Here is a 9,360-nt window from a genome sequence, read left to right as displayed (position 1 = left end):
ACAGAGTACAAAAATCTATCACTAAAAAGTGTGCGTACAGTACTTACCTACTGACGATTGAGTATAGGAGCCATATTTTACGGCGTTGCGGAGCTCTTGTGTCCTTAAGCAATTTACCCGGTCTATATCGGACGAGGAGCTAGCTTCCTTCACGTGAACAGTCGCAGTGTCTTGTTCGTCGCTCGTTTAATGCGACATGATGTTTACTCTGTTCTGTGCGGATTATTTGTCTTATGAACGGCTCGGTATAGTGAACGTTAAAACATCTGTGCTCTATACTTCAGTCATAAAGGCAAGACTAGTTTTTCCTAGCGTTATCTACGAACTGTATGAGGTATCGCTATTTCACTCTAACGTTACACTTGACTGTCAGTTAGTATCCAACAGCAAAACTGTACAGTGTTGACAGAAAGTTCAGGAGCACGGTATGATTTCAACATAATTGAACCTGTCCTTGCATTATTGCAATATTCTTCAGCTACTAACATTCGCAACGTAAAGCAAATACAAAAAAAATGGAGATACTTTCAGGTACCCTAGAAGCTTAAAACTTCGTACCAGAGAACCTCATATCCTCAAACTTCCTATAAAATAGATCATTCATAAAACTTCCGGACGGGGCCGAGCTGGGGGGTTGGAAATTTGGGGCTCAGAAGCAAAAATCGGCAAGTGTATGCAAAATTTTACCCAGTTGGAAAGTATTTTTTCAAAGCTATGACCAGATTAATTTTTAACGTCAAACCACTAGAAAGGGTATAGGGCAAACGCTGTAAGCCCTTAGGATTTACAGGAGAATTGAAAATCCACAGCCTGTTTCCAGTCATTCGACCAGGTCAGGAATGGAATCAATGAAGCCCCTATCTAGCGGCGAGGATAGGAATTATGCCGGCTGCCGAAGTCTCTCGCACTCCTCTGGGGCAATGATTAATGAATGACGGATTAAATTAAATGATATTGGAGAGTGTTTCTGGAATGAAAGATGAGAGGGAAAACCGGAGTACCCGGAATAAAACCTGTCCAGTATCCGCTTTGTCAAGCACAAATCTGAAATGGAGTGCCCGGGATTTGAACCACGGAACCCAGCGGTGAGAAGCCGGTGCGCTGCAACCTAAGCCACGGAGGCTCGCATTTAGGCGAAACCGTACTTAAAATAAAGCACTATCATGGCATTTTATTGAATCACTGTAAAAGACGGAAAAATTCACGGGTAGAATAACCACCACATTTCTATAGTTGCGGGTATATGATGCTTCACTTAAGTTCGCTCTCTTTGTTGAACTAATCTTGAAATCATAAAACTATCCATGCCTAGCCTAGGTGGTAAAGGCATATCATTCGGGAGGATGTAAGTTCGATTACCCCCCTCAAAGTCGAAAAGTTCAGAGACGAGATTTCCACCTATGGGGGCAAAGGCGGCTGGTTGCAGATGGGGGAGGCGTTCCAAGGGCCTTAATGGCCTGTATGGAGATGGCTTTGACTAGTGTTGTATAACATAGAGAGGAATTGTGTTGTTAGATGCTGCAGTATTTTATCGCGTGGAGATGGTTACACTTCCCTTATCGCTATGCAATATTTAGTACGTGATAAGCGTAAAAGGTGTGGGGCACGTGGTTGCGTCCACGAACAGGGAGTGTCAACCAGTAACTCACACCATTTATTTATTTATTTATTTATTTATTTATTTATTTATTTTTAGTTCCGTTTGGGCCTGCTATGGACCACGTGGTTCTTATCTCTAGCAGCTTTCTTCTTTGACCAGTACTCCTTCATCCTTGCACTGTGAAAGTCTTTTCGCTCCTGGGTCCATTTCACACCTCCTCCCGGACGTACTGTTTTTTCTGTTAGTGACTGGAGAGAGTTTGATGTTCTGATCAACGTTCTGTACCAATTCCTGTCATAAATTTCCCTGGGAGCAATGTCCAATTCTTGAAGGTCTTTTCTGACGAGTCTTGCCCACTTGGCATTAGTCGCTTTCCCTCTAGAGATGGTGTGGAAGATTCTGGAGGTGAGCCTCTGATTGTCCATTCTCATGATATGACCATAGAAGTTCAATATCCTCTTCCTCATAGATGTTGTAATGCTCTCCAATTGTTGGTACAGTTCGTTGTTGTGCCTGATTCTTTAATAGGGCCCATGATTTTCCTCAGGATCTTCCTTTCCTTCAGCTCCAGTTTTCTAAGTTGCCCTTTTCTTACCATGTTTAGGCATTCTGAGGCGTATAGTACTGATGGTCTCACTACAGTAGTGTAATGCCTGATTTTGAGGTTAAGTGAGAGGGATTTGGATTTGTACATACTCTTACATAGGTGGTAGGCATTTTCCAATTTGATGCATCTGCTGTTCATGGCCTGATCTTCATTCATGTTTGGGGTTATCCATTCTCCTAGGTATTTGAAGGAGTTAGTCCTTTGTACTGTTTTGTCCCCCAGTGGGATTGATTTGGGTGCATCTTTGATGTTGGTGATAAACTGTGTTTTGTTGATGGCGATCTTCAGCCCTACTTTAGCTGCTACGTGGTCGAGAGAGGATAGTTGGATAGCTTCCTCCACACTGGATGCCAGGAGTGTAAGGTCGTCTGCGAAGGCTAAACAGTTAACTGTTAACTTGTCTTTCTTGTAGCCAATTCTCAATCCAGAGCCATCCTTTAGCATTTTCGTCCACTCACGAATGACTTTCTCAAGTAGGCAATTAAAGAGGATTGGAGATAGGCCATCCCCTTGTCTAACACCTGTTTTGATTTCAAAGCTCTGGGACAATTCCCCTCTGAATATTATTTATTTATTTATTTATTTATTTATTTATTTATCACCTAGCAAGTTGACCATGCGGTTAGGGGCGCGCAATTGTGAGCGTGCATTCGGGAGATAGTGTTTTCTAACTCCACTGGCGGCAGCTCTGAATATGGCTCTCCGTGGTTTTACATTTTGACACCAGGTTGTACCTAAATTAAGGTCACGGCCGCATCCTTCCCACTCCTAGGCCTTTCCTATTCCATCGTCGCCGTAAGACCTATCTGTGTCGATGTGACGTAAAGCAAATTGTAATAGGCCCTAATAATAATAATAATAATAATAATAATAATAATAATAATAATAATAATAATAATAATAATGTTAATGGCTTTACGTACCACTAACTACTTGTTCGGTTTTCGGAGACACCGATGTGCCGGAATTTAGTCCCGCAGAAATTCTTTCATATGCCAGTAAATCTACCGACACGGGGTTGAGTACCACCAGAATGAGCCAGGGTCAAACCTGCCAAGTTGGAGTCAGAAGGCCAGCGCCTCAACCGTCTGAGCCACTCAGCCCGGCTGTAATGTATTGGTTGGTTGGTTGGTTGGTTGGTTGGTTGGTTCGGGCACCGCGTGTTCAATCATGGCTGAGGTCAGTGATTTGCGAACTGCGAAATCTAGAGCACGTCGTGTCTTTCATGTAGGGGTATAAAAGAATCCTCGTGAACCATATTGGAAAAATTTCTACTCCGTACTTGCTGACAGACGATTTGTGGTAGCAAAAATTTCAGTATTAAGAGCTGATCACTTCTGTTTCTCTACTGTTGCAATCTCTTCACGGATCGGATCGGCGGATATAGGTCAGCCATCTTAACAAATGTAAATCACTTTCAGGAATGAACGTTCACGGTCTAAGAACTGCCATTACTTAACCGAGAATGTGGTGATTGAAAAAGGAGTATCCCGTATATCGACAACGTTTAATATCAGTTTTATGGCCCATGGTAATACTGTGATTTCCATTTAACGACATGGTTCTACGGTATGTCCAAATAGGGAACAATACCCAGGCTTGAGTAATTTAAAACTCGAAATGTGGTACAGCTGTGGGTAGTAAGACCCTAAAGTAATACACTGACATGCCAAAAGTCATGGAATAGCGGTAAGAGAGAATAGGTCGTAGCGCCATTGTATCGGAACATCTTGGAAGTGCCCAGTTCTTCATCTGTTGTGATCTGATATCGCGAGAGTGAGTGTAAACGTGGAGACGTGATTTACAGTTCATGATAGCAGAGGGCCAGACGGACGGAACATTCCATTGTAAAAATTGTGCGTACACTTCACATTCCTCGATTGACGGTGCCACATGTGTACCGGGAATGCCTCAGGCGTGGCAACATCACCCACAGTGCACAGCGCAGTGGCCGACCACGGACGCTCAATGATCGCGATTAGCGGCGTCTGGCTAGAGTTGTCCGTGGTTACAGACAGGCCACACTGGCTCAAATTACATCCACATTCAATGCAGGAGGTACCAGACGCATATCCAGCAGGTCAGTGCAGTGTTCTTTAACGTCAGTAGGATAATGATAGCAGCAAGACCTACCTGAGTGCTCTTGTTAACATCAGGGCACCGGGTACAGCGACTCCCCTGGGAGCGTGACATTGCTAATTGAGCCTGGAGGACAGGGAACACGTAGCTTGGTCCGATGAGCCACTGTTCCAGTTGTTTCTTGCTGATGGTAGTGTTCGGATATAGCGCAGGCCGCATGAATCCATGGATCCCAAACAAGCAGGTGGCAGCTCCATAACTGTGCTGGATGTGTTCACATGGCATGGGCCGGATCCGCTGATCCACCTGGACAGGTCGCTAACCACTCAATGCTACTTTGAACTGCCCTGTGACCACTTGTAGTCCTTCAGGGACTTCACAACGATGGAATATTCCAGCACCGTGTCATCGGGCCAAGCCGTCCAGAATTGGTTCGAGGAGCGTCTGGAGAGTAACCACTCAATGCTACTTTGAACTGCCCTGTGACCACTTGTAGTCCTTCAGGGACTTCACAACGATGGGATATTCCAGCACCGTGTCATCAGGCCAAGCTGTCCAGAATTGGTTCGAGGAGCGTCTGGAGAGTTTCAGTGACTGTTGTAGCCACCTCGTTCGCCTGATACGAACCCTATCGAGCATTTATGGGACATGGTGGTAGGTCCATTTAAACCCAAGACTCTGCGGCTAAAAATAGCAGGGAGCTGTGGGTAACTACCCGAACGGCACGGATCAGTATCTCTCCACGGGTGTTTCTACCACTTGGGGAATCGATACCATGACGAGATGCTGCTCTTGGCCGAGTTAGAGGAGGGCCTACACGTTACTAGACCGATATTCTACAACTTTTGGCGTGACAGTGTATTACACTGAAACAGAGGTGCTCACGCTGGACTTTTCGTCTTGCGGGCACATAGCAGTTCTTAGTAAAATGGTTGATCAAAGGCCGGGCTGAATGGCTCAGACTGTTGAGGCGCTGGCCTTCTGACCCCAATTTAGCAGGTTCGAACCTGGCTCAGTCCGGTGGTATTTGAAGGTGCTCAAATACGTCAGCCTCGTGTCGTTAGATTTACTAACACGTAAAATAACTTTTGCAGGACTAGATTCCGGCATCTCGGCGTCTCCAAAAACCGGAATACGTAGTTAATGGGACGTAAAGCAAATATTCTTCTTCTTATTATTTATCAGGGGTCTATTCCTTCAATTATCTTTGCATATTCGCACACACAGCGACCTTTTTACATCAACACCCAGTTGCTCTCCGCAACCATGGTAAATATTTAGTTTCTGGACTGAAGGCGCGGGGCTGTGGAACGTATGGAGGGTGCGTAAGGTGCGGAGATATGAGGAGCAAGAACATAGCCCAGGTATCGCTGACGAGTTCACCGGTGATAGACACGAGTTACATCGGACAGCCCCCAAAATTAGCCGAAGCACTCTCTCAAAGTGCATGGTTCAAATATGCCGTATGTGCTGGATTTTGTGTTTTTGATATAATTAAGCCCAATGAAACGATTGTTATAGCATCAGCCTAAGTTCATGTTGTTAATGTAAACTTTTAATTATTAATAAGTAGACCTCGGATTTTAAGGAACTAATTTTTTTAGGTGCCTAAAGTAGACTATCAACTGTAAAAAAAAAAAAGGAATAGCTTATAAAATATATTTTAGGCGGTTACAGTTTCTCTCACTTTAATATGCATTTATCAATTAAAATTCCATTTTTATTTTTCTAGATTTATAATTGTTTAGGGGGAAATATAAAAACTGATCTGGCGTATGGCTTTTGGTGCCGGGAGTGTCCGAGGACATATTCGGCTCTTCAGGTCCAGGTCTTTTGTTTTTACTCCCGTAGGCGACCTGCGCGTCGTGATGAAGATGAAATGATGATGAAGGCGACACATACACCCAGCCCCTCTGTCAGCGAAATTAACCAGTGATGGTTAAAATTCCCAACCCTACCGGGAATCGAACCCAGGATTCCTGTGACCAAAGGCCAGCACGCTAACCATATAGCCATGGAGCCGGACAGGAGGGAACATAAAACAAATATCACTCACCTCTTTCCTACAATCCATCCTGTGTGAAGCGGGGAAACTCCTGTAACCTTTTAATTAAAGAAGACTCGGAAGTTAACACTTTCTTGTCTTCACTCGTGGCACAGTCTACTTGGCGTGTGCTACGGGAGGTTCTCACGGAGTTCCGGGGAGTATGCTGTGGTTTACAGATTCCCGATTTTAAGATTTTGTTTGAAAAATATTTCAAGAATGGTTCTGTACAAGATATGAGTCGGCAAATATTTTAGTTTCTCGGAATAAATTAAAAGTATTTTAATCGATTTAGGGATAAACAATAGGAATTATAAGAACATAGCCAAATATAGGTTCTAACGTCAATTTAGGTATTTTTAGGCACTGTAGGACCACTGTTTTTAACGTTATAAATACATGAAATGTGTAAATACAACTTCATTTTAAGTTATCTCTTCAGGTTTAAAATAGGTTTTTGCGTAAAATCCGAGGTCTAGTAATACCGGTAAGTGTTTTATGAAAACTGAACAGCAAAGTGCGTCAAGACAAGGGTGTGAATAACAGTAAACAAGTAACAATAAATTTGAACACTTTTTTTTAAGCAGTAAAACCTCACCCCCAGTGGGTGGGGGACGCAGTTGAAGGAAACACTCACACCGCGACGACTAAAAGTGGCGACCAAGGCATGATGTACTTACAACCATGAGACTACTTGTAACTAGTTCCATTGCGTGAGAAACCCAGTGGGTCGACATAACTTACGATTATTACTACACCATGTGAGGAGCACTATGGGACTACGTTACCTAGCAGCAGTACCATCATGTGAGGATCATCATGGGACTACGTTACCTAGGAGCAGTACCATCATGTGAGGAACACCATGAGTCTACGTTACATAGGAGCAGTACCATCATGTGAGGAACACCATGGGTCGACGTTACCAAGGATCAGTACCATCATGTGAGGAACACCATGGCTCGACGTTACCTAGCAGCAGTACCATCATGTGAGGATCATCATGGGACTACGTTATCTAGGAACAGTACCATCATGTGAGGAACACCATGAGTCTACGTTACATAGGAGCAGTACCATCATGTGAGGAACACCATGAGTCTACGTTACCAAGGAGCAGTACCCTCATGTGAGGAACACCATGGGTCGACGTTACCAAGGAGCAGTACAATTATGTGAGGAACACCATAGGTCTACGTTAGGTAGCAGCAGTACCATCATGTGAGGAACACCATGGGTCGACGTTACCAAGGAGCAGTACCCTCATGTGAGGAACACCATGGGTCGACGTTACCAAGGAGCAGTACCCTCATATGAGGAACATCATGGGTCTACGTTACCTAGTAGCAGTACCATCATGCGAGGAACACCATGGGTCTACGTTAGCTAGGAGCAGTACCATCATGTGAGGAACCCCATGGAAACACCATTGGTCTACGTTACCAAGGAGCAGTACAATTATGTGAGGAACACCATGGGTCTACGTTACCAAGGAGCAGTACAATTATGTGAGGAACACCATAGGTCTACGTTAGGTAGCAGCAGTACCATCATGTGAGGAACACCATGGGTCTACGTTGCCTGTGATAAGTACCACTATTTGAGCAACGACAAGGGTCTGTGTTTCCTGTGTGTGGTACTATAATGTGATACACCGTAGGTCTACTTTGCCTGCGATTAATTCCACAATGTGAGGAGCACTATGTGTCCACGTTACCTTTGATTAGTACCACTATAGGAGAAACACCATGGTTCTGTGTTACCAGTTATTAGTACTGTTATGAAGGACCGGTGACCTGGATTTTGAACCCCTTTAGAACACAAGCATCATCTCCGAAAGTAAGGCATTGTGAATTGGATCCACTGATTGTTGTGGATTCGTGGTCATATTTTCATCATTCGTTTTAGATTTTAGCCAGTGGATACATTTTGATGTTTTAATTATTGTGCCATTTCGTTCCCCCTTGTACCATCTGTTAGGCCCCTTTAAACAATAATCCTCATCAGTGCACCCTCAGAAGTTTTATCCTCGCCCCTCCACTGACAGCTGTATCTTCTTGGTGTATATCGATAAAGTGTTCTGCGAAACCTGCCCTGCTCAATTCTGCGCGGTACGGGCAGTGGTATACCGTACAGTATTACACAAATTAGCTTTTTGTTCTCCTGAAGAGATGATCATCTTTTTGTTTTTCCCTTTATAAAAACAGCTACCAGGGGGAGAGCATACAAATGGACTGTGTGTACTATCGCTAATATCTGTAGTTACTACAACAAAAGAACTTCCATTTCCCGAGGCAAGCATCTCTCCATTAGCTGATGCTGTCCGGAAATAAGAAAAGGAACTAGCGAATGGAGAGCCTTTGTAAAGTAGCTTTCAGTTTCACTGCTGTGCTTCACTAGTAAATATCGAAGGGGGAAACAATGAACATCTCGATTTAGCTGACTCTACGTATATCGGACGTCACTGAACCGGAATCACTTCAAAATATCTGATTTCATTGTAACGATGGAATGAAACAACAGATCGTATGGTCAGTATAAAAATCTATTGACAAGTGGTGATGGAGATTGTTTTATGTACAGTCGAAACCGGTTCTACAGTCTCTGAAGAGACCGCTAATTAACGGTCGTTCAATCAGTCAATCAATCAACATTGTTCTGCATTTAGGGCAGCCGCCCAGGTGGCAGATTCCCTAGCTGTTATAAAGCCTTTTCTTAAATGATTGCACAGAATTTAAATTATTCCATTTCCTCACGCCCCTTCCTATAAACGAATATTTGCCCCAGTTCGTTCCCTTGAATTTCAACTTTATCTTCATAATGGGATCATTCCTACGTTTAAAAACACTACTTAAACTTATTCGTCTATTAATGTAATTCCACGCCAACTCTCTACTGACAGCTCGGAACATACCACTTAGTCGAGCGGCTCGTCTCCTTTCTCCCAAGTCTTCCCAGCCCAAACTTTGCGACATTTTCGTATCTCTATTTTTTTTTTCTTCGGAAATCACTCAGAACAAATCGAGCTTT

The sequence above is a fragment of the Anabrus simplex genome, chromosome 6 (assembly GCF_040414725.1).
Source record: "Anabrus simplex isolate iqAnaSimp1 chromosome 6, ASM4041472v1, whole genome shotgun sequence".
In the NCBI taxonomy this organism is placed as follows: domain Eukaryota; kingdom Metazoa; phylum Arthropoda; class Insecta; order Orthoptera; family Tettigoniidae; genus Anabrus; species Anabrus simplex.
This window is presented reverse-complemented; position numbering follows the sequence as displayed.